Raw genomic sequence first — 27,254 nt, 5'->3', positions numbered from 1 at the left:
TTGGAGACATGTGTATTCAAATGGTTTATCTATTTAAAATTGTTTTGGTCATCTTATTACTGAGTTATAATAGTTCTTTACCTATTCTGAATATGTCTCTTATCAGATGTATGATTTGCAGATGTTTTCTTCCATTCTGTGGATTGTCTTTTCATTTTTTTTTTTTAAGATTTTATTTATTTATTTGACAGAGACAGAGCACAAGCAGGGGAAAGTGGCAGGCAGAGGGAAGGGGAGAAGCAGGCTTCCCGCTGAGCAGGGAGCCCAATGTGGGACTCAGTCTCAGGACCCGGGGACCATGACCTGAGCCAAAGGCAGACGCTTAACCAACTGAGCCCAGGTGCCTGTCTTTTCATTTTCTTGATGGTATTGTTTGCAGCACAAAAGTTAGTTTTGATGAAGTCCAATTTACCAATTTTTTCTTTTGTCGCCTGTGCTTTTGGTACCTAAGAAATCACTACCTTAATCATGAAGATTGACTCCTTTGTTTTTGTTTAAGAATTTTAGTTTTAGCTTTTACATTTAGGTCTGTAATCGATTTTGAATTCACTTTTGTGAATGGTGTAAGAAAGGAGTCCAACTTCATTCTGTGGCAGGTGGCTATTCAACTGTCCCAGCACCATTTGTTGAAAAAGACTCTTCTTTACCCATTGAATCGCTTGGCACATGTGGTAACAATCAGTTGACCACAAATGTGAGTGTTTACATTTGTACTCTCATTTAAATTCCATTGATCTATATACCCTTATGCCAGTCCCACATGATATAGGCTACTGTAGCTTTGTAGTAAGTTTTAAACTTGAGAAGTGTGAGACCTCCAAGATAGTTTTGGTTATTTGGGGTACCTTGCATTTCCATATGAATTTTAGAACCTGCTAGCCAATTTTTGTAAAAACGTCAGTTGTGACTTTGATAAAAATTGCACTGAATCTGTAGATCAATTTGAGGGAACTGCCATCTGAACAATATTGTTTTCCAATCCATGAATGGGGATGTCTTTCCATCTATTTAGATCTTTTTAAATTCTTTCAATGGTATTTTGTCGTTTTCAGTGCACAGATCTTGTGTTTCTTTTATTTTTTTACTTTTATTTTTTTTAAGTTTATTTATTTTCTTTTTAGTAATCTCTACACCCAACATGGGGCTCAAACTAACAACCCTGAAATCAAGAATTGCATGCTCTTCTGACTGAGCCAGCCAGGCACCCCTTGTGTTTCTTTTATTAAATTTACTACTAAGTATTTTATTCCTTTTGATGCTACTGTAAATGGACTTGTTTTCCTACGTTCATTTTCAGATTGTTCATTTCTAGTGTACTGAAATACAACTGAAACACAAAAAACCTCCAATCTTGTATTCTGCAACCTTGTTCAACCTTGTTTATTAGCCTAGTAAGTTTCTTGTAGATTCCTTAGGATTTTCTATATATAAGATCAGGGCATCTGTGAATAGTTTTACTTCTTCTTCTTCTTCTTTTTGTTTTTTAAGATTTTCTTTATTTATTTTGAGAGAGAGTGCGAATGGGGGAAGGGGCAGAGGAAGAGAGAGAATCTCAAGCAGACTCCACACTGAGCACAGAGCCTAATGCGGGACTTGATCCCACGACCCTGGGATCATGACCTGAGCTGAAGGCATATGCTTAACCAACTGAACCCCCCAGGTGTCCCCACTACTGGTATTTATCTGAAGAAAACAAAAACACTAATTTGAAAAGATAATGCACCCTTTGTTCACTGCAGCATTATTTACACTAGCCAAGATATAGAAACAACCTAAATGTCCATCAATGGATGAATGAATAAAGATGTTTCTCTCTCTCTCTCTCTCACACACACACACACATGAATACAATTCAGCCATAAAAAAGAATGAAATCTTGCCATTTGTGATAATGGACAGACCTTGAAGGTATTATGCTAAGTCAGAAAGAGAAAGACAAATACCATATGATCTCACTTATATGTGGCATCTAAAACTTAAAAGAAATGAACATGCAAAACAAAACTAATAAATACAGAAACAGACTGATGGTTGCCAGAGGGGAGGGGTTGAAGGGTGGGTGAAATGGGTGAAGGGGCAAAAATTTCCAGTTATAAAATAAGTCATGGGGATGTAATATACAGCATGGTGACTACGGTTAATAATACTATTATTTGTATTGTACTGTATATATTGTTCTATGTATTGTATATATTATTTGTATTATATATTTGAAAGATGTTAAGAGGATAAATCTTAAAAGTTGTGAACACAAGAGAAAATTCTTTTTGTAACTTTGTATGGTGATAGATGGTAATAAGACTTATTGTGGTGATCATCTTACAGTAGATACAAATACTGAATCATTAGGTTATACACCTGAAACTAATGGTGTATGTCCATTATATCTCAATTTTTTAAATCTCAATTTCTGAAAAAAAGAAACAGGGATAATAATGTGAATCTCAGAGCATGTGAACATTATGAGTTCACCTATGCAAAACACATTGCATTAAGTTCAATAAGCGATAGCTTTAATATACGCCATTGGATATTTTTTGTGAAAAAAAAGGTTTGTGGTTAAAGGAGTCTTGGAAATGTTTCATACTACATCCCCCTTCTCAGAGATTCCCAGGGCACATTAGCATAGTAAAAGGTCTGAAAAGTCCTATGTAAAGGATCCTATTTGTTTTGGCCAAGAATTTCCCAAACCTATTTGCCAAGCTGACCCTCTCCCTCTTTTTAAACTTAACACATTTTGGGAAACACAATTTTAGTTGTATTTAATAAATAAAGGAAGTCACATTAAATTGTTAAAAACTGACCATGTTTTACTATTTTGCTTTCCCCACAGGCATGTATAATTTAAAAGCAGCAGCCTAGGAGAAATAAAGGCTTCTAACCTAGAGAAAGAACAGTATGCTTTAAAAGCCCAAAGGAAATGAGAAATTTCAAGCAGAAGGAGCAGATCAATAATGAGCTATTTTTGGCCATGGAGACATTTCTAGAATTACAGGTTCTTGGAGTTTGACAGCATGTTAAAGTTCAACTCCTTTAAATTCTCACCCAGGGCAGAATTTCCCCTTCATCAGTCCAAACCCCCACTGGCACATACCCAGCCTCCCCAGCTTGAAGCAGCTCCAGTATTTAGGAAATTCTCCCTCACCCTGGGCTGAAATTTGCCTCCTTGGAACCTGCACCCAAGACCATGCTAGCAGAATTTTGAGTGTTTGTGTTTTAGTGAGAGCTGTCCATTTTGGAGACAGCAAATAAAATGCACAGAAATTTTGTGAATCATTACACAATCTAAAGTAACATGATTATTAATTGAGCAGTAAACTGAAAATAAAAATTGTTGGAAACATGTTAATCATACTTCAGTGAAAAAAAGAAGTGTTGGAAACAACTTACATTTTCTCCATCTGTAAAGAGGGCGAATAATCAGAAATTCAGCTATACGGTAAGCAAGGTAAGCAACGGATATAGTATTTACTTTGCAGGTGGAGTTATTTTGCAATTGTCAATTTCTGAGAAGAAAAGGGGAATGTATATTTTAAATGACTCCTGTTTTCTTGTCTTTTTAATTTAAAAAATATTTAAAGAGACATTTTAAAAAACTCTTCACCCAAAATGTAACCTTCCAGATTCCTTTATTATAAAAACAACTGTTAAATAATTAAAATATAGTGTATGTCTCATAAATATAGGTTTATCAACAAAAGCCAATAATAAGAACAGGGGACGTTATCTGTATTTTATAAAAATGTAGCTGTTTGGGGGCACCTGCGTGGCTCAGTTGTTAAGCGTCTGCCTTCGGCTCAGGTCATGATCCTGGGGTCCTGGGATGGAGCCCCGCGTCAGGCTCCCAGCTCAACTGGGAGTCTGCTTCTTCCTCTCCCACTCCCTCTGCTTGTGTTCCCTCTCTCACTGTCTCTCTCTCTGTCAAATAAATAAATAAAATCTTAAAAAAAAAAAAACAACGCAGCTATTTGAACCAATATGGAATTCCAAGGCTTTGTACAAATTAAAACCCACGGAAAACTCCAAGGGGGTAGATGGAATAGAACTTAAATGAGAGGAGAACCCCCAGAATCCAGGCTCCTCTAAAAATCCCAAGTCATTCAGTAAGAAATCAGGGACTTGGCAAAAGCATAAAAAGGACAGGCTGTGTTTTCACAGAACAGTCCTTCTAAAGGAGAACTTTCTAGACTCAACCTCATTTTGCCTTAAACTACTAGCTGGTCACACTTTAGCACCTATACCTCACTCTGACACTGTGAGGCAAAAAAAGGTTCACATTCCTGTTTTACAACTGAAGAAACTAAAGTAAAATCAAAACATTCATTCTGAACAGTACTCAAGCATATATCAGTCCGTACTGGCATTCCAACAACTGGGTGAGTTCAGCGCTAGCTGTGTTCTCCTTTCAGTGAAATAATTTCCTTCAGTTAAATTTGATAGTTTTCTTACTAAAGATAATGGAAAACAAACACAGGCCTGTCGAGGAAAAGAGTCAGTATTAGCTGGGACCCACAAATGCTGTCTCCGAGCATGGCCAAGTTGAATGTGCCCTGCTTGCCTAAGAATTTTGTAAGCTGTGCTCAGCTGTAGTGTGTATTAGAATTTACTTACTGACATACAACACAGAGGATGTTTTTGTTCTTGTCTGTCTTTGAATTACAGTAAATATATCACAGACTACATCATCCATTCCTTCCACATGTATTAGGGCAACTTGCCCTAATACACAGGAAACATTTTTTGAGCACCTAATGCGAGGATGAATAAAACCTGGTCCCCGACTTCATGGAACTGGCAGTCAAATGAGAGAGACACACAGGCAACTCAGTAATTTCCATAGAAAGTGACAAGTCCTTTGCTGGAGCCAGGTGCGTGATGCTCGGGGAATGCCAGCAAGGGTAAACAAATCAGATCAGGTGGTGGGAAAAGGCTTCTCAGAGGAGCTGACTTCCAAGCTGTCAGTAGCAGAGTTAACCACCTCTGACTCCGACTTCAGTTCCCAGCACTCAGGTGAGAAAGTACCTCCTGACCCTGCTTTTCTGAGTTCTTGACACTGTCTTGGCCAGATTTAGTGCCTGTGCTCTAAGAAGGAAAGAGAGGGGGAGAGGGAGAAGCTGAAGAAGGGAAGGAGGGAGAGTGAGGGAAGGAGGGAGAGAGAGGGAAAGAGAAAGGGGAGGGGTGAGGAAAAAGGTGGGGGAGAGATGGAGAAACACTGAAAACAGAGCAGGGGCGCCTGGGTGGCTCGGTTTGTGAAGCATCCGGCTCTTGGTTTCAGCTCAGGGGGTGATCCCGGGGTCGTGGGATTGAGCCCCCAGTGGGTTCTACACTCAGCTGGAGCCTGCTTGCGATTCTGTCTCTCCCTCTCCCTCTGCCCCTCCCCCTGCTCGTGCTTGCACGCTCACGCTCTCTCAAATAAATAAATTTTTAAAGAAAAGAAAAAGAAAACAAAGAGCAGAAGTTGAAAGCTCCGTGACAGTTTCCAGAAGTCGCTGGAGATTGCCAGAGGTATGAAGGGTGACCACCCTGTGCCTGAGCAGTCTATGTTCTCGACGTGGATGTACAATCTAATCTATGACCACTCTCTCTTTGCCAAGCAACAGGACACGGGAATGCAGTCTCCTATCCAGGTGATCTTGCTGAACCAAACCAGTGGGGTGCTGCCTCTACCACCAGTGAGGGCAGCCAAATGAAGGGACAGATCCCTGTGCTCTCCCGGAAAATGAGGCCAGGCTCACTACCAACTCCCCAAGGTGCCTTCTCCACATAGAACGCACAAAGAACCCCAAGTCTTCCGCCTTCCCAGAGATGCAACACAGCTGTGATTCCATGCTCGCCTCCTCTGGGATCCCATTCCCCACTTGGGACTCTGCCAAAGATCTGGGCCGGGGGGACAAGTATGAATTGTTACCTTAGATTGTCTTCCAGGGTCTCCTCATCTGAAGAGAAGTTCCCATTGCTGACACTCCGGGGAGAGTGACTCTTACTCCCGGCTGACGCCTCCTGGGACCACAAAGTGTCTTTCTTTTTCCTTCTGCCAAACAACTTCTTAAAAGGCTGGAATTTACCTCCTTTCTTCTTGTCTGTGGATTACAAGATAAACACACACTGCAGTCTGACAGGGCTGCACCTCTGAGCCTGAGAGCAAATTACAACTGAGCTGCCTCTGGCCAAGGGAGCTGGGGCAAAGGGCGGCCATCAGAGTGAATGAGCGACCAAGCCCTGTGCCAGGAATATCAGGGCCAGTCCCTGGCTGGGCACAGTCAGGGAGAGACATGCCAAGGGCACAGGAAGCCTCCTGCCACCGGGCTCCCAAGAAGCACCTGGGGCGACACGGAGGGGTTCCGAGCTTCATGGTGGCCGCACAGCACCCCCCTGCATATGCCACACAAAGGTGGCACCTGCTTTCTTTAACAAAGCAGATGGCGGTGCCCTTCTCCACAGAAGCTGAGAAAACACGTAAGTCAGACAGGTGCTTAAAAAAATTTATATACCTTTACATATGTAACTTTCTTGTGTGTATATATATATTCTCCACTGAGAATCACCCTGTTTTAGCCTTTGTTACATACAGAAGATAACTGCTAACTCTTGGCATAAGCTTTGCCCCCAATTCCCTCCATCGCTATATATTTCCGGTTTATTTCTCCTGTCTCCTTTTAAAATCTACTATGAAGAGCCCCAAAGGAGTTGCTATGAACATTTTTCCATATATTACTTCAACCAGTCAGGACCCAGGCTCAGGGCCAGCATTTCCGACAGATATTTTAGGTAATACCATTCAGTTCTGTTTCTTCAATCACAAATTCATCCATATCACTCCGCTCCTACCTCAGGAAAGAAAGTGTATATCACCCCGAACCAGAAGAAGCATCTTTTCAGATCCTTCCTTTTCTTTAAGAAACCATTTACCAGTGGTCAATCTTTTTAAATTTTATTTATTTATTTATTTTTTAAAAGATTTTATTTATTTGAGAGAGAGAGATAGCGAGACAGAGCATGAATGGGGAGGAGCAGGAGAAGCAGGCTTCCCATGAACAGGGGGGATCATGACTGAAGGCAGATGCTTAACCGACTGAGCCACCCAGGCGCCCCCCCTTTTAAATTCTTAATCCTTACTATGCACCACTGCTTTAAGAACTGTCCAAATATTAACTCAATTAATCCTTACAATGACCCTATGAGGTCGATACTATTAGCATCCTCGTACTACGGATGAGGAACCTGAGGCATAGAGAGATGAACTAACTTGTCTATGTCATGGGAAATGTATCTTTGAAGCTGGAGTCAAGAGCTCTGAGGGAAAAGAAAAGATGAAAGCTCGCAAGGTGTATGGAAAAGTACCTGCACAAAACACACAGGTATGAGTCCCCATCTGAGTATCAGAACCCCCGGACCTCTGCTGACCATAGTCTACGGAGAAATCTGGGTATAGAAATGAGGTTAAAGATGTGCAAGGTAGTCATCTCATTTCTTCTGGTGATTTCAGTTCTAGCCTTTCTGAGACAGAGTCTGAAGTGGGAAGAAGTAGTTTAAACACTTTGCCCTGAACTGTGATGTAAGATACTAAGAAAGCAGATAGAACAGTGATCAATCACAAAAAGACAACAGCCTGGGATCCTTACTATAGGTGCAAAGAGGCCTTCAAACTTCAGTGGTCCCTGAAACAACAATGTATTCTATCACACTTAAGAGGAAAGGTCCCTTGGTATATCAGATGCCTCCTATCAATAAGGCTTTGTGCTAGGCATGCAGTCCTTAAGCCAGGGTTAAATTCTTTTCACTATGTTTATTATTTAAAAGACAGTACCATGCAGTCTTGATGATCACAGCTTTGTAATATAGCTTGAAGTCAGGCATTGTGATTTGGTTTTCTTTTTCAACACTCCTCTGGTTATTTGGGGTCTTTTCTGGTTCCATACAAATTTTAGGATTATTCCAGCTCTGTGAAAAATGTTGATGGTATTTTGATAGGGATTGCATTGCATATATAGATTGCTCTGGGTAGCATAGACATTTTAACTATACTTATTCTTCCAATCCATGAGCATGGAATGTTTTTGCATCTTTTTGTGTCTTCCTCAATTTCTTTCATAAATGGTCTGTAGTTTTTAGAGTATAGATCCTTTACCTCTTTGGTTAGGTTTATTCTTGGTATCCTATGGTTTTTGGTGCAATTGTAAATGGGATCGATTCCTTAATTTCTCTTTCTTCAGTCACATTGTTAGTGTATGGAAATGCAACTGATTTCTGTGCATTGATTTTGTATCCTGCCACATTAGCCAAACTGTGGAAGGAACTGAGATGTCCTTCAACAGAGGCATGGATAAAGAAGATGTTGTTTATAAATACAATGGAATATTTCTCAGCCATTAGAAAGGATGAATACCTACCATTTACATCAACGTGGTTGGAACTGGAGGGTATTATGCTAAGTGAAATAAGTCAATCAGAGAAAGACAATTACATGGTTTCACTCATATGTGGAATATAAGAAATAGTGCAGAGGATCATAGGGGAAAGGAGGGAAAACTGAATGGGAAGTTATCAGAGATGAAGACAAACCATGAGAGAGTCTTGACTATGGGAAACAAGCTGAGGGTTGCGGAAAGGGCGGTGGGTGGGGGTATGGGGCAGCTGGGTGATAGGCATTAAGGAGGGTACGTGATGTGATGAGCACTGGGTATTATATGCAACTGATGAATTATTGAACACTACATCTGAAATTAATGATGTACTATATGCTGGCAAATTGAATTTAAATAAAAAAAAAGATAGGAAGTGTGTTCAATACAATTTAAATCATAATATTTAAAAATGGTAAAAACAAAACAAATTGGAGGGTTTGATTTCAGAATGTTTGTATGTTTTCAGTAGTTACTTTAAAAAAAAAAAGATTTTATTATTTGACAGAGAGAGAGAGAGCCCATAAGCAGGGGGAGCAGCAGAGGGAGAGGGAGAAGCAGGCTCCCTACCAAGCAGGGAGCCCGATGTGGGGCTCAATCCCAGGACCCTGGGATCATGACCTGAGCCAAAGGCAGATGCTTAACTGACGGAGCTACCCAGGCTCCCCATAATTTATCTTTAATTATAGTTAACTCTCTTGGTTCTAGCTCAATTGAACACCACCAAACCCACCTTGACTTCAGAGCAAGTGATGATTTTTTCCCCATCAATAAATTCTGACATAATCTAAAATTCTCTACTTAGCTTAAAAGCTAGATATGTGGTCCAGACCAGGGATAATGATGCCATAACTGATGCTCTTAGAATTTTGCTATGGTCTTTTAGAATATTTCTGATTAGAGAATTAGGGATTAGATACTTCTGCAGTGGGAAAAAGGCAATCAATATAAAAGGAAAAAGGAAGAGTTTCACCTCAGAAATAAGTGAAATGTAGTACAAATTAGTGTTTGACCATTTATAATAATGCTGCCAAATCTAGAAATCAGGTGTCAGTTACATATTTTGAGCTTTGGACAGTCACACAGAAAATATTCATTTATTTCATTAGTGCCAAAGACCAGTTATACAATGTAATGATACCTGTACCATCTTAGAGAATTTCTTTAATTTAAAATTTTTAATTAACTCATTTTATATAAGGTCAGCTCTTTTAACACTTGCCTGATGTTCTCTGATGGTCTTCAAAGACTACTAATTATATTCATTGTTTATAAATACAATGGGATATTTCTCAGCCATCAGAAAGTGAATATACTATAATTTATTTATGTCTTTTCCTGCTGGTGGATATTTGGATTGTTTTCAGTTTTTTGCTATTATGAACATTGCCTCTTGGAACATTTTTTTTTTTTTAAGATTTTATTTAGGGGCGCCTGGGTGGCTCAGTCGTTAAGCGTTGCCTTCGGCTCAGGTCATGATCCCAGAGTCCTGGGATCAAGCCCCGCATTGGGCTCCCTGCTCCGCGGGAAGCCTGCTTCTCCCTCTCCCACTCCCCCTGCTTGTGTTCCTGCTCTCACTATCTCTCTGTCAAATAAATAAATAAATAAAATCTTAAAAAAAAAAAAAGGCAAGTAGCTAATAAATTTTATGAAACATTTGCAATTCTATGGCACAACAACCATTATGAAAACCTGAGCATGGGTCTACAAATATCCATTAAATAAACTATTTTATGATCAGTTTATGATTTGGGGGCTGCCTTGTCTCCATAGAATCAACTGGATTAAGTGCATGGTTATCACTAGCAGCTATCTTCCTTCATAGGTAACACCAACCCTTACTGTGAATATTTTTGTACAGATGGGGTCTAAAAGATCAAAGCAGTTTTAACAATGTAGTAAAACAGAGCACTTCTGCAATGGTAATATGAAATATTCCAAGATACAACTGCCATGCATTAGAAGTATGTATAGTTTAGCAAAGTCATCTCCAACATTAGCGTATTTAAGTTGGCGTTTTAGAATTTTATAACACAAATCTATTTTCGCTGGGTGGTTGGGACAGTGGGGGGAAAAGGGGAGGGAGAAGGAAGAAAGGTTATTCCTACTAAATTTGTTTTTACTGGCTGCAGCTCTAGTTAGGGGTTAAGTGTGTGGGCCCCAGAGACAAAGGGTACTTGGCCCGAATCCTGATCCAACTTTTACTAGCCATGAAACATCTGCTTACCAGCCTCTCTGGAAATTTACCATCTTAAGTGGTAAGACTGAATTTATAGTAGAAAAGGCAGTGGCTGCTACATTTTCTTAATATTTCAGCAATTTTCTGTTGCAATTTTTCACATGAAAGAATCTATATATGCATATAGACTGCTTCAGGGATCACAGTAATTTTCATTCTTTAAGTACTGAATTAATTTATTTTCATCATCCAATAATTACTTTAGGGAATTTTTTTTCATTTAAAAGGGTGCACATTATCCATTATGTCATGGATATAATTACATGCCATTTGATGGCTGCATCATCATAATTGCTAGTTTATATAGAAGGTTCTAAAAAATTAAAAATCACTAAGTCAAGCAAATCTGATTCATTTTCCATTTGTCGTAAGGACGCAATTCTTACATTTTCATTTCTAAACCTAAAATAATAAAAGTGTACAATTTATCTGCACTGGATTTATATGGTACGCTTCCAAATGAGAAACAGAATTTCCCTGTGGTAGTTCATTTTAAGCATCACAAATGTCTTCGTCTGGGGTTTCTCAGAATGTGCTCTATGGTTGGTGCCAGGTTCTTATTCAAAGGCCAGTACATTTGAGAATCCAGGTAAATAAAGTTAAATATGTTTCTTTACTATGAGACCTTTCAGAGTCTTTAATATGCTGACATCATCATCACTTTCCAAAAGAGCAGAGAAAATGCGGTGCTTCCCAGAGTTGACTTTCTGATATTTGTCATGACTAGTCCCCCTCTGAACAGACCGTGGGAATCACCTGTCTTCATTATTTCTTTCAAAAATCTTTTTTAAATTTAATTTTATTTTTAAGTCACTCCCACACCCAACACGGGGCTCAAACTTACAACCTGAGATCCAGAGTCGCATGCTGTACTGACTAAGCCAGCCAGGCACCCCTCTTTCAGAAATCTTTTATTTTCTTTAGGTACCATATATTTCGTATATACATCTCCCCTACAATCCAGAGTACACTGCTCAGTAAACTCGAGTGAGTTGACTGAAACATTTTGGTTAAATAAACCTAATGTTTACGTCAAGTTCTGATTTCAAGCATGCATGTAAATAGCATATATTAGGACACAGTACACCGCAACTGTCTGAATCCTGTAATTTAATTTAAAGGTAATTTCACCACATTTTTCTTAGCTCTGGAACATCAGAGTACTTTTCAGAAGAACCTGTTCAGTTAAAAAAGATTACTGGAGGGGCATCTGGGTAGCTCAGTCAGCTAAGCATCCAACTCTTGATTTTGGCTCAGGTCATGATCTAAGGGTTGTGAGATCGAGCCCCGCACTGGGCTCCCACGCTGGGCACGGAGACTGCTTAAGATTCTCTGTCTCTCCCTGTCTTAGAAAAAAAAAAAAAAAAGATTCCTAGAAGTACAGTGATCCACAATCCACTCGGTGGCTATCACATTTTTACCACATCCAGTAATCCCAGTACGTTTGGCAATGTGTAGGTAGGCCGCACTCTCCGGTGCCATGTCATAAAAAGACTAAGGACTGAGATCCTACTTCCAGAGAGGAGGGAAGGGGTATCACGGTGGCTGTCAAGTTACATGAGGAAGGAAGGAAGTGTTGTCTCTTTTTCTGGGGAAGCACAGAGGGTGGCAGATATTTGCTGTTGTGTTGATTCAGAAAATGAAGAGACAGGATCAATAATACTCTTTTAGAAGAGGGCAGGGGTCCCTGGAACAAACGATGAGAGGCCCAGGGGTGGTGGTGACTGGCATTCACAAATCAGGGGCACAAGCAGAGAGTGTGGTGACCAGCCCATATCAGGGACTACCGGGTCCTGCACATGCACGTGGACGGGCTATGGTATATGTTCTAGACCTCTGGGGCAGGCCTAAAGTTTGGATTTGCTGTTTCCTCAGACAGAAACATCATCTTCTTCCTTCTCAACCTGATGAACTTCTATTCATCCTTCAAGACCTATGTCCTTGAAGTTTTCCCAAGTCACCAAGCCCGGCGATAACTGACCACACCCGCCTCTGGCTTCCAAGTGCTTTGCTCACACTTCTTCTGTGCCACACCATGGGTTATGGACTGAACTGCTGAACTGTGTCCACTCAAAACGCGTATGTTAAAGTCCGAACCCCCAAGTACCTCAGAATAGGACTGTATTTGGAGACAGAGTCTTTAAAGAGATAATTAAGGTAAAATGAGGTCATCAGGTAGGTCGTATTCCAATATGACTGGTGTCCTCATAAAAAGAGACTGGGACAGACACACATAAGGGAGGACCATGTAAGGACACAAGGACAAGATGGCCATTTACAAGCCAAGGAAAGAAGCCTCAACCAACAACAACGAAACCTTGATCTTAGACTGCTAGCCTCCAGAATCATGAGTCAACAAACTGTGTAGTTTAAGTCCCCCATTCTGTAGTACTTTGTTATGCAGCTTTAGCCAACGAATAGACCACATTATAGTTGTGTGATACTAAAGCAGTCACTCTGGATCGTCTGTGACTCTGTGCTTTCACACCTTCACTCGTATACTTCTGCCTGGAATATCTTCCTGCCTTTGCCCAGAGAACTCCTAGCTGTTCCCCTAAACACATTCCAGGTGTCATGTTCCCTGGACAGCTGTCCTTAAACACTCTGGCCCGAAAGAATGACTCCCTCCTCTGTTCTCCATTTGTGCGTGCGCAGACATCTCCTACGATACCACCGAGCACGCTACAGCTCCCAGACTGCAAGGTCCCTGGGGACAGGGACTGCACCTTGTTCGTTCTATACCCACAGCACCCGCCATGCTGCCTGCACTCAGTCATACGCATCTACTGTTCCCTATTCCCTCAGGGGCACATGTGTTTCAGAAATCAGAATTTTTCAGATTGTATAAAGGTGTATTTAGACCCCAGTGGGTTCTGTGACAGCACTTTATCATCAAATGCAGGATTCCTGGAAAACATCTATATTCACCTTAAGTTTTGCTAATAAATAAACCTGTGCCAAACTTCCAAAGAATTTTTGAGATTTTTGAAAATAGATAAAGGATGGTGATCTCTTTATGTAGTACAGTGGGTCCTGTAATCACACTTGTTTTGACAATGCAAATGTGTTCCAGTGTGACTGATCCAAGGTATCTCATCCATGAGAAACACTAGGTGAATGCAGAATAGTGCACCCAGCTGAAGTGAGGTACGTAGCAAAATGCACACATGCACACCCCTCAAATACCTACCAGTTCCCCCAGACTGCACGTGTGTTACACATGTCGTATTGCAGCTGTCTGGCCATCTCGGATAACCTGCCTCCCCTACCTCACAAGAGCTCACAAGCCACAGACCTTCCAACGCACCAGTCCACAAGCGAACTGCGGGGCTTTTTCAAGGCTTTGCCATATTTACTGTAGTACTTATGTATTTCATTACCATTTAATATGTGGAAAACTGCTACTATTTTTATTAGGTTCTTATTCTTTTAAAATATGTCATTGATAATTTTTTGTGTGTTGTGTTAATATCCCATTTTTCCCATTAGACTTGGTTTTCGTTTTGTGATTTTGCACAGCATGTTGATTTTGGGCAGTGTATAGGTCACATTATAGCAGCACTGACTGTAAATACCTAAGCAAAACCTACTGAATTATGTGTGTACTTAACCTAGATCTAGGCAAAGATGTATCAGTTAAAATGACAATGACTTGGCAGGTTTCTTGGGCCCACTATTTTTCAAAACCACATCAATTTTTCGGTTTTCTGTTTTCCCATTGATTTCTCTCAGAACCCCCTTTGACATGTCTTACAACAATTCACAAGCAACACCAAATAATATTTAGAAATAGTAACAGAGGCAGACATGATTGCTAATGTTAAGTCTCAGTGTCTGGCCACATTTCTCCCACATGCTAGAAAATGTGTGGGTGCTGGTTGTTTTCACTGCCAAATTGTGCCACTTGAGTTTCAAAGAGTGCTGTGAATAAAAAATCAGGCTGACTTTGAGTGGGAAATATTGGCAGGGGGAGCTGCCTGCTCCCTTACCCTGCAAATTTAGTGCAGTAGGACAAAAGCTTTAGGGACATCAGAGGCTGTATTGATCAGGGTTTAATCAGAGAAACAGAACCAGTAGGAGATAGAGGTAGAAATGTGTGTATGTGTGTGTATAAGATATATTAAAGGATTTACTGCAAGGAATTGGCTTACACCGGGTGGTGGCTGGCTAAGCAAGTCTGAAATGCAAAGGGCAAGTTCTCAGGAAGGGCAGGCAAGAATTCATGAGCACGGACTGAAGCTGCTATTCACAGATGGAATTTCTGCTCTCACGGAAGCTTCAGTCCTCTTTTTAAGGGGCCTTTCTGTCTATCTTTCTATCTATGGAGAGGGAGAAAGAGAATCCCAAGCAGGCTCCACGCCCAGCACAGAGCCCAATGTGGGACTCAATTTCACGACCTGAGATCATGACCTGAGCCGAAATCGAGAGTCAGATGCTTAACCAACTGAGCCACCCAGGTGCCCCAAGGCCTTTCAATTTATTGATTCAGGCCTACTCAGATTATCTTGAATAATCTCCCCTATTTAAAGTCAATGAGGGGTGCCTGGGTGGCTCAGTCGGTTAAGCGTCTGCCTTCGGCTCAGGTCATGATCCCAGAGTCCTGGGATCGAGCCCCGCATTGGGCTCCCTGCTCATCAGGGAAGCCTTCTTCTCCCTCTCCCACTCCCCCTGCTTGTGTTCCCTCTCGCGCTGTGTCTCTCTCTGTCAAATAAATAAATAAAATCTTAAAAATAAATAAATAAATAAAGTCAATGAATTATGGACTTTCATTACATCTACAAAATACCTTCACAGCAACAGTGCAATTAAACAGTATTTGTGTTTGATTAAATAACTAGGACTATGGCCTAGCCAAGCTGACACATCAAAATGATTATCATGCTCCAGGGCACCTGGGTGGCTCAGCTGGTTAAGTGTCTGACTCTTGATTTCAGCTCAGGTCGTGATCTCAGGGTCGTGAGATGGACCCCGCAGAGCTCTGAGTCTGCTTGAGATTTTCTCTTCCTCTCCCCCTGCCTCGCTCTGCTCGCGCATGCACTCTCTACACAAACAAATAAAATCTTTAAAAAAAATTATCATCATACTCCATCCTATGTCAACCTGGCCCCTTATATACATCTTTTTTAATCATACTTAATCTCCAAATAAAGTCAATATAACAAAGTCACACTTCCACTAACGTGATACAAATATCCCACATACATTTGAAAACACACTAACCCACTCCCCAGAAGAGGATGCAAAGTCTTTGAGTAATATTCACACTTCTCCTATAACTTATATACTGAGGCATAATGCTATTATTAATATATCTGACATTAAAGGATAAGGAGAGAAGAGGGAAGAAAACAAAATTATTTGGTTAATATATATACAACCATATTCATAACAAAATAAGGAAGAAATACCCTTATGAGTCCTTGTTTTAACAACTGGTCATGTGGTCATAGCTCTCTTTATATGTATATGTATATTTACATGAATACACGTATGTGGTCTTCCTATGTAATCTTTGTAGCCATCTTGTGCCACTACCCATTCCACATTCCTTTTATCCTTGGCAAGGAAATCAACTGGCTATGGTTCTTTGCCTGGTAAGGTGACACAAACCTACATTCCTACAAAGCTGGGCCATTAGCCGTCCTGAACTGAGCTGTTGTAGTTTTCTATTACTCCATAGGACCCAGGAGTACTAGGAGATCCCATAAAAGATCTCCTATATTCCAGACATACTCTTCCTTACCTCTGTGGTATAGCAGCAGCCCAATTGTCCCTGGGTAGTCAGGATCAATCACTTTGGCCAGTACAATTACCCCCTTCTTCACCTGTTCATGGAGAGGCATGAGCAGCCCCAGATGCTGGGTGATAGTCTCAACTACCAGTTCAATGGAATCACTGTTGGGTTCCCTTGTGGAAGCCCTCCTCCCACTGGAACTAAGAACTCTAGACAAGCAGAACCTAAAGTCAAGGGGATGGCAAGTGAAAATTTCCCTAGGGGGTTACTAGGAGTTAGGGTGGACCATTTCTATTTCTAGCCCTTTATTCCGACCCATGGAGTCTGGCTGTGAGAGAAACAGTCCCAGCCCTAGTACTGCCACCTAGCTGGCACTGTAACTGAGTCTTCTAAAGGCCATCCCACCATCCATCCTATCAAGCCAGCCGCTTCAGAATGATGGGAACATGGTGAGACAAGTGAACTCCATGAGCATAGGCCTATCAAGTCCCTTGATCAGAAGTGATGTGTGTCAAATACCATTACAGCAGATAAGTCCACAGACGACAGTTTTGGCAGAAGCACTATGTGCAAAAAGGGCAAATCTGTGTCCAGAGTTAAGTGTCTGTTCTAGGAACAACAAAGTGCTGCTCCTTCCATGATGGAAGTGGTCCAATGTAATGGATCTGTACCAGGTAGGTAGCTATTCATCTCAGGGCATGGTGCCATATTGGGGACTCAGTGTAGGTCTCTGTTGGCCTTGGCTGGTGGAAGTCAGTGTTGCTGAGCTCATGCATAACTTCCCTCTCTGCCACTATTGTATTCACAGGCCCACTGACAAGTAGATGGGGCAAGAGGCTGATAAGTATCCACAAAATGTGTCATCCTATGCACTTGATTATTAAAATCCTCCTGAGGTCATCCTTTAGTTAGCATTTACATGGGACATGAATATCCTGCAATCCTTTGCCCATTCAGAGAGGTCTACCCACCTACCTCTTCCAGAGACCTCTTTGTCACCAATTTTCCAATCACAACCCTTCCAAGTCTCTGACCATCTAAACCACTGGCTACTTACCACCTACGAACTGTTATAGACTTGTACCTCTGGCCATTTTTCCTTATAAGCAAAACAAACAATCAGATGTACTGATTGAAGTTCTGTCCACTGGGAGGACTCCCCTTCACCACTGTCCTTTGGGGCTGTCCCAGAATGGGGCTTCAGCATGACAGCTTTTGAGTGGTGCCTCAATATCATGCAAAACTGTCCATAAACCAGGCCTAAGTTTTCTCTTCCTCAGTTAACTAGTCATAGGGATCGCCCCATGAGGCCGTAGGTACGGGATGGGAGAGAGAAGGTAGTGTAGCAGGAATGGGGACCGTGGGCAATTAGGCCACTTCTTCATATAACTTTGTGCCTTCTGGGCCTGCTCGAACCTGATCTTGCATACACTACTTTCCTTTTGATAATGGAATACTGTGCACACCCAGCTTTATGGCTTGGTGGCTTAGACAACACCCAGTTCATGATGGGCAGCTCAGGTCACATAGTAAATTGGTGGTGCATGGTGAAGTGTTCAGTGTCTACTAAGCCAAAAGCTGCCTAGCCTTAGCAAGCCAAAAGCTATTTCGCAAAATCTTGATACATAGTTATCAGCAGAGGATAGCAGGGTTTTGTCCCCAAATCCTGAGTGTTTCCTGTGATTCCTATAGAGCCTGCCAAAGGCTCCAAACAGTATCCCTCTCTGTCAGTGACACTCAAGCACCACCGGATCTGCTGGACCAAATGGCAGAGCAGTTTACATGGCAGCCTGGACCTGTTACAGAACCTTCTCTTGTTCTGGCATTACTCAAAATGAGCAGATTTTTGGTCACTCAGTAAATGGGCACATGCAAAAGAGGAATATGCTGCCTCCAAAATCTAAAGAGACCTACTAGGTGTTGTGCCTCTTTCTGGTGGTAGGACGGGCCAGATGCAACAACTTATCTTTCACCCTAGGAGGGATATCACAACACGCTCCAGACCACTAGACTTCTAGGAATTTTGCTAATGTGAAAGGTCCCCGAATTTCAGTGGGATTTATTTCCCATTCTCTGGCATGGAAGTGTCTTACCACGATGTCTAGAGTAACTGCTACCTCCTGCTCACCAGGTCCCATCACCATGCTTACAAGTCTTTAGCCTCTGTGATATTATTACGTGTCAGGGATTTCTTTGAAAAACAAGCTGATTTTTAAAAGATGCAGTATCTTGGTTTGGTACTCTTGTACTAGTAAAAATTTCAAAGTCTGTGTGTTTTTACATCAATAGCTTCATTAAATTGAGAGCTGGGTGGCACTGATAAACCAGAAATAAGGCCTGAAGAATGTAATGTTTGTTGAGGACTATTGAGTAGAGGACATTTGGAACATGGGTGGTTATGACTGGTTTAACTGTGAAGGAGCTCAGTGGTTAGACAGCTGGAAATCGTGACAAAAATTGTAGTAATTATTGATAATACAGAGACTCTATAAAGGTTAGTGAAATAATTATTTAGTTACAGATTATAGAATGATTTGATTCACTAATAATTTTTTTTTAACCTAGGGGCAGGTACAATCTTAGTTCCTGTTGGATAGAAGGTGAGTTTGGGGTCAAATTCTCAAACCATGCCTGAATACGTAAAAGTTCTTAGAAATAAAGGATACAAGTCACTAGTTCCACTATGTGAGCAACAGTTCTTATTAAACTTAGCCAAAATTCAGGGGCACCTGGGTGGCTCAGTCAGTTAAGCGGCTGCCTTTGGCTCAGGTCATGATCTCGGAGTCCCAGGATTGAGCCCCGCACCGGGCTCTCCGCTCAGCGGGGAGTCTGCTTCTCCTTCTGACCCTCCCCCCTCTCATGTGCGCTCTCTCTCACTCTCTCTCAAATAAATAAAATCTTTAAACTTAGCAGAGGGGCGCCTGGGTGGCTCAGTTGGTTAAGCGTCTGCCTTCGGCTCAGGTCATGATCCCAGGGTCCTGGGATCAAGCCCCACATCCGGCTCTCTGCTCAAGCGGGAAGCCTGCTTCTCCCTCTCCCACTCCCCCTGCTTGTGTTCCCTCTCTCGCTGTGTCTCTCTCTGTCAAATAAATAAAATCTAAAAACAAAACAAAACAAAACAAAACTTAGCCGAAATTCCTGATGGTACCAGCCGCAAGTGGACCAAGGTCAAAGTGACACTAACGTGTCATAGACCCATCAGGCAAAGTGCTTGTTGCTTACGTAGACAACCTATGAAAAACAGACCCCAGGGGTAGCAGAATGAAACCATGAGTGTTCAGATGGTCTAAGAAAGGAATAAGAACTCACCTGATCCTCTGTGCCTACCTATGGGTAGAGCTGCCTTGTTATCATTTCTGAGAACAGAAAAGAAAATACTGTTTTGAAAGATTTTTAAAAAAATTCTAGTCTGTCTCAGTGTTCCAGATTATGTCAGGCAGTCGGGTCAGGCTGTTCTTCCTTGATCTGTATTGATACTAAGTTTATTTCTTTTGCTCCTTATTCTGTTCTCATTGGAGAGCACTAGGCAAGGACAACACAGTTCTTTGAGAATCACTGTCCTCCCCCTGGATTTCTCATTCCCAGACTAACTCTTGGACAACAGCTTGGACAGGTAACAGATTCATTCTGGAACGGTCCTATTCTAGGGAGAAGTAAAAACAAAAAACAAACAAACAAACTAACAAAAACAAACCACTACCAGTTTTGTAGAACCTTTCCATTAATTCATGCACCAGACACTGGTGGAATAAATGGCAATCCAGTTCTCAGACTCCAAGGGTCCATGATTTAAATTTTCACCTGTTTCTTGGATGTGATGTCTTTGACTAGTAACCACTGGGTCTGTGTGATGTGGGAGTAGGGGAGAAAACCAAAGCTGCCCTTTGTCCTTTCATGGTTGGGAATCACTTTTGTGAGGTAATCTCTATTCTGTGGTGACAGATGTCTTAGAAATGCAAATGTTTGCCATGCAACTCAATGTCCTGAAGTGAGTCACTTCAAGGAGTCACAGGAGCTCCATAACTAACATCAGGAAACCTTGCAAAGGTCACTCCTAAACCACAAACATTGAGGCTTGAATTTTGTTACCTAAATGCAGCCCCTCTGTGCAAATATTGCTGCCTGTTTGTACATTTTAGCATCACCAAGTCCAACAGTGGCTAAAATTATGACATAGGACAAATGCTCTTCGCTTCAAGAGGTTGTGTGAATATGGGGAAACGAGCCTCAGAGTCTTGAAGATCTGGGCTTATTTAGTCACCTTTGCCATTTACTAGCTTTGGGGACCTCAGCTCCCACATCTATAAAATGAGGTGACTAAACCATATACTATCTAAGGTCTCCCCCCCACCACCAACATTCTAAAATTCTATGAACTATTTCCTTAAAAAGCAAGGCAAGTTTGGAATATATTCTAGCTCATAAAATTTGTAACTCTTTTCATAAATTATCTATTATGTTTTTTCTACTCCTTGTTTGTCTCTAAATGGTACTAGTTTTGTTGCCACCATGTTTATTTAGCAATATTAAGGACATCTGGGGCTTGGGAGAGGCAATAACATATTCTGCAAGTTAGTAAAAGAGGACCAAATCATTCCTTCTCTTTGTGTCAGGATCCGGTCCCTATTGCTAGGAATGACAATGCTGACGGAGAAGGAACCTAGAATTTGAATTCCCAACCTCCATCACCCCATTGCCATCCTGAGGTATGACTCAGTAAGTTTTCTAAGAAAAGTGACCAATGTGTGGGCCTCAGATCACGGAGCAGAAGGCCTGTCTGGTTTTCTTGGTGTCTTATATATTCAGGAATGTATGCCCTCCCTGGACTCTTACTCCATCTAATAACCCTACAACTTTATATCCTGTCTATTAAACTCCACCCATCTATGGAGAAGCAGTACTATTGTGTCCAGCACAAGTCAGTGCTATCTCTGCAAGAGCCCTGTTTCCATTGTGTTCAGTGCAGATCACAGACCACAACTGATGAACAAATACTGTGTACAGAGCACTGAACTAGACCTGGCATATCACAGGAACCTTTGAGTTCCTGACACCTGCTAGTACTCAAAATTTAGGAGAGTAAGTTGCTTTTCAAAATTTACAAAGTTTTTAAGATTCTGGCTCCTATGAGAAAAAGCTGGAGTCTTACTAGGAGAAAACCCCCTGGTAGCAGCTAATGATGCTCTCTCTACCTGAAGGTCCAAAGGGCCTAGTGGTAGTGTTGGCAGTCATGAAGGTGGTATGTGTATACATTGGGGATGAGCTGAAGAGGATGTAAAGTCTTCTCTCGAGGGCAAGTGAAGATCAATGAGGCTTGGACTAAGGGGAATCCTCAGGCCAGTGTCTTTCAAATAATGGGCGACAGCCTATTTAGCAGATCCTCCAATCAATTTAGTGGGCCATGACCAAGAGTCCTTTAAAACTAAGTAGAAACGAGAATAAGGTGGAATAGAAAATACAGTGAGCTCTAGTTCATGAAACTTGTCTCTAGTTTATATATGTGTGTTTATATACATAACTTTATACACACATATGTTCTGATATAAAACATAGTTCTTTCTCTAGGTCAAGTCAAAAATATTTCAGAAATGCTAATCAAGAAAAACTGCCACACTTCCCAGTAAGTTAGAAATTTAGACGCAAGAGTCAACAACTATTTGTCAACGCAAGCCACTGCATATGGCAGTCACTGTGGCTGAAGGAAGATGAGAAAGCACTGCATGCAAAAACAAGCTGAGAGCTGAGCTGCCAAAGCCATCAGCTGCCTGACATCGCCAAAGCCAGAGCTGCTGTGCATACTGTCGAAATCTCTACTTAGGCTTTGATCATTCTACTTCTCAAGTACTGGAACTATCTCAGAGTTGAACAAAACCTCACACTTCTTAATTAAAGAAGAAAGCTTTACTAAACCTGAGATTCTGTGCCTGCTGAGCTTGGTTTGGGGCATAACTTAAAAACTCATCATGTGGGGCATAACTTTAAAAAAGCACTCTGCTTTACCTTCGACAGAAAATTCCTGCAATATAAAATTTCATGCAGGAAATCAAATCTGTATGCACCAGATTCATTTCTGCTGAATCGCATTATTGATACTTTTCAAGTGCCTTTCATATAACAATTTCAAGGAGCTGGGAGTGATGGTGAAGTCACTACCTGCTTTCCACATCAGATTGGAGAAGCTAAGCTAGCTGAACAAGGTCAGATGCCAAGAGTAAAGAAACAGGTCTCTGTATTCTGAGCCTGATCTCCAGACATATAGCTAGACAGGCACTCAGGTCAGAAGGCAGACTGTTGCAGAATATTCTATTCTCCATCAGTTTTTCATGGATTTCTTTCCTTTAGCCCAACATCCAAATAACTGATGAAGCACCAGGGTATTAGGTAGAAGACTGAAGATCATTCTGGAACCATAAATTGGAAGTACTGTATTATGCTCCCTCACACAACATGTGGGAAATTTTAGAGCTTGTTACTAACCTCCAGAACCGCACAAGATATTCAAAGGGATACATGTACCCCGGTATATAGCAGCATTATTTACAATAGCTAAATTATGGAGGCAGCCTAAGTGTCCATCAATTGATGAATGGATAAAGAAGATGTGGTACACACACACACAGGAATATTATTCAGCCATAAAAAAGAATGAAATCTAGCCATTTGCAACAACATGGAGCTAGAGATATTACGCTAAGTAAGTCAGTCAGAGAAAGACAAATACCAAACTGTTTCACTCATATGTGGAATTTAAGAAACACAAAATAATGTTAACCCTCTTTCGAGCTGCCTACAATTCTAGACAAACACATAAGTAAGTAATATTTGTGATATACCAGATATACAAACAGTAATAGACACATATACAATTTAAAATTAGAATTCAAAGAACCACAAGATGAGGCTCTCTTCTTTTTTCTGGGCAGGCTAGAAACCAATCTGTATCCTGATAATGTCACTGGACTCCATAGGGAAGCTGCAAGGCTCTGGGGTCAAGAACAAACAGACACGTTCCAAGAGGAATCTTCCTTCCTCCGACACGATCCAAGAGGACTTTGTGGAGGGGGAGGCTTTAGCAGACCCTGAAAGACAACCGTGAAGGTCGGGGCCTGGTGTTTTAGTGAAATTTAGTGCCGCTCAATAATGCACTGAGCCTTGCTTACATCTTAATTTGTTTAAATCCAAGCTTTGCTATCTCAGCAAGCAGACGGCAAGCTCCAGGAGGGCAGTGTCCTCTGTTTCCTTGCATCCCTTATGTGACCTACCTAATTGTGGTGGGAGCAAAGAGACACCTCATAAATACTTCTGGCTGGGCTGCAGTTCCAACTCACTCAAAGTGAGCACATTAATTGCCAGAAGTTTAAAAACACAGAGTCTTTTATGTGTGAGGAAAACTGGGTCCCTCAACTGTGTATTTTTTCTAGTAAGACGCCAGCTCTGACTCAGGACAAGTTATTTCAAGAAATAGTCTCTAATAACTTGAACGACGGAAGCTCTGAAAACAAACTGCACTGTGCCATCCTCCAGGATGATCCCACCTTTACAGTGGGAAACAAACCATGCTCCTGGTCTGTCTGCAACAGAGCCTATACGAGGACAATCAGCTGAGTATTCTCTAACGGGGCCCCCACAGCCTTGCCACTTGAAACATTAAGTCTACATTCTGGTGCTGCTGTGATGTTTTATTCATTTACTTATTTATTGGGGGGGTACCATTTTGAATTATCCTCTGCCTTGCAGAATTCACTCTTTCATATATTTTATCTTGATAAAATACCGTGGAGTGCTGTAAGTATGAAGCATCCCATGCAAGATCCTCTCCCAAGTGTCGCAATACAACTTTCCAGTGAGTGTTTCCCTCCCGGTTATTAACTGAAGGCTTCCAGCTATGGGGAGAGAGGAAAGGAGCTGCGGTCCCTCACATAACTCTGAAAATGGGCTTTTCTTCAGATTCCCAAGTTACTGTCCGTGGCCACTCAATAATGGCCAGATCACACAGCTGGAAAAGTGGCCACTATGTCATTAATCACTCACAACACAGAAATAAGCCAGGTAAGAAAAGGCTATCAGGGGAATAGTGCTTCAGTGAATAAGATGGATCTAATAAGAGAGAATTAAGAGCTTCAAAAGATACTGACTATATCTGGGCTCCAACTCTTATGAGGAAGAAAAGAGAAGACATAGTTCGCAAAGGGGCTCATGCCACAGTGGTTTTTAGCTTCACTTTTCCCACAACCTCCATGACGGATGGTGGTTGCAGAGCACAAAGCTTAGAATATGTGTAACTCCTCTGCCCTAGCTAGAATGGACCCTTTCCTCTCCCATTCAACAAAGCATATTAAAATGTAGGTAAGTGGGAATCATCTATAGATGCACTCTAACATTCTGGAGAACTTAGGTACCTCACTAATAACAAGAGTGCTTGGGAAATACACTGTTTGTGTGAAGTTGCTGCCACAGAGGTAAAAAGCTGGAGGTTGTGCTCCGACCACATTACAGTTAATGTTGGTTGCCTTTCCCTCCCATTTCCCAGTTAAGTCCAGAGCCTCTTCTTCACATTCCACACACCTTCTGGGCTGACTGAAATCTAAAGTTTCCCAATCAAACATATGAGATTCTTCTACCTGGTAAGTTATCCCAGTCAGAGACACTGCAATCCAGGGGATGCACGGCCCAGTAGGGCATTTGCTATGTCACGATAGACACTTCTACAGCAGGACTCAGGTACCGCTGAGTTGGCGTTTGACATGATTCTAAGTCCAGTAAGGAGAAAACGGCCAATGGAGCATTCCCCTCAGGATTCTGCCCGTGACAGTTGCTTTGAGAACCATGTGTCAAACAGTACAGTGCCCTCCACGCGACTGCGCATGCTTTCCTTCCTGACCCCGACGTTATCTGTACGTCAGCTCATTTCATTTACATTCACCTCTCACATTTGGCCCCAGGGGGAGATATGTAATCTTCTCATTAAAAGATATCAATGAAAAAGTAAGGGAGATGAGAGAGATTAGCTGCCTTAGTTCCATTCAGCCTTTTCCAGGTTCAGAGGAGAGGAAAATGGCATCTCAAGGAAGTTCCATTTCCCCTCCATCTGAAAAAGCAGATTCGCTGAGGACCGCACTGCAGCTGCGAGCCCTGGCTGCGTGGCGGGCCAGCAGGCTGGGACGGGCAGGCGCGGGTCCTGGCCAGTGCCCCTGCCCATCCTCCTCTCCATCACTGTCTACCCAGGGCACATGCAGAGACACCAGTCCTGGGTCCCACAGAGCGAGGCACCACATGAGAAACACAGCATGGCCTGTATTTTGCCTCAATCTTATTTAAAAGAAGAAAGAAAAAAATGAAGTAGATGTATGCCAGGAAAATATATTTGTCTGTATGCCAATGACCAGAAGCACAAATTATTTGCTAGCTCAACCAAACGTGGGAAGTGTGATTTTTCCTTGACCTCTGTGAAGGGCACAGGCGAGTGAGGGCTGGAGAGAGGTCACAGGTAGCAAGGCACCATCAGGTATGCTGCTCTGTGTCTGACCTCAGGAAACGCGTCGTCCCCGCCAAAGCAATGACGCATCCGCCGCCGCCGGCGTCACAATGGGAACTTCATTTGCTGCAGCAAACAGTGCAACACTCCTTAGAAAAAGCTCTGCTCCAGCATTTCTCAAAGATTAATTATATTAAGTGCGGAAAATGGAAAATTACTGTCACCATTTTACATTAAAGAGAGATGACCGAAACACAATGTGAATGGACTAAAAAAACTTCAGTTCAGAAAACCGGCAAACATTTCTGCATTTGTTTGTTTTTGGTTGTTGCTGATTTAATTTTGTTTTTTGACGTGTAACCAAATATTGTATTATAGCAAACGGACTCAGGGAGACTTGGGGGGGAGTCTGAGATTATTCTACACAGACGTTCTAAAGAAATGGTGAAACTGCCAGCGACTACACACCAGTGACCACTGGCAGAGAGTTCTTTAATGCAAACTTACACTCTCCTTTACTCAACAGTTATTGTTGCCCTGCCATGATAGAAAAAGACTTCACAGGGCACCTGGGTGGCTCAGTCGTTAAACGTCTGCCTTCGGCTCAGGTCATGATCCCAGAGTCCTGGGATCGAGTCCCACATTGGGCTCCCTGCTCGGCGGGAAGCCTGCTTCTCCCTCTCCCACTCTCCCTGCTTGTGTTCCTGCTCTCGCTATCTCTGTCTCTGTCAAATAAATAAACAAAATCTTTAAAAAAAAAAAAGAAAGAAAAGAAAAAGACTTCACAGAAAGGACTAAGAGAGCCCTAATATAAGAGAGGAAGTGATATGTCCCACGGGAACGGGATGGTTATCTTGAGGAGAGAATTCTCATTTCTAATGCGGAAGTCTTGCTGGTAGAAGGCAAAGACAGCCTGGCCTTGAAGGATGACTACAACATAGAATGTTCAGAAATCAGAGAAAAGTGTTTTCTGAGCCATGAGCACAAAGAAACGAAGGTGAGAAAATGCAGGGAGTCAGGAAGCAATGAGCAGTTCAGACCGCCAGGAGTGAGGAGACTTGAGAGAAGTGCTCCCAGATGTGGGGATCAGATTTGTGGAAGGTCACGACACACACTAAGCATGTTGATATGTGAGAAATGCGTTCAGCCTCCATGAGCTGTGAGGAGGAGTGAAATTAAAAACTTTCACAATTAGAGCAGACAGGACAGCTGCAGGGCTGGAACAGGGTCTTGGAGGCCCACTTCTGGGCCAGGTGTTAATCCTTTAGCTGCTGGACTGTGGGGTAGTAACATGTAAACAGGATTGAATGGGACAGAACAGCCAGGGTGTGGGCAAGGGTGGCATTTGGGGTTTTAGGAGAAGTGACCATTCACCAATGAGTATAAAGTATTTCAAAATTTTAG

At 41.9% G+C, this 27,254-nt stretch overlaps 1 protein-coding gene across 1 annotated transcript in view; it reads right to left on the bottom strand.

Annotated features, from left to right (window-relative positions):
- CRACD (capping protein inhibiting regulator of actin dynamics) overlaps positions 1-27,254 on the bottom strand; it is a 253,368-nt gene that overhangs the window by 44,663 nt on the left and 181,451 nt on the right. The window contains 1 exon segment of the mRNA XM_032400426.1: positions 5,909-6,080. The gene's annotated coding sequence lies outside the window, so the exon portion shown is untranslated.

Source organism: Phoca vitulina, unplaced genomic scaffold (assembly GCF_004348235.1).
Source record: "Phoca vitulina isolate PV1807 unplaced genomic scaffold, GSC_HSeal_1.0 scaffold3, whole genome shotgun sequence".
In the NCBI taxonomy this organism is placed as follows: Eukaryota; Metazoa; Chordata; class Mammalia; order Carnivora; family Phocidae; genus Phoca; species Phoca vitulina.
This window is presented reverse-complemented; position numbering and strand designations above follow the sequence as displayed.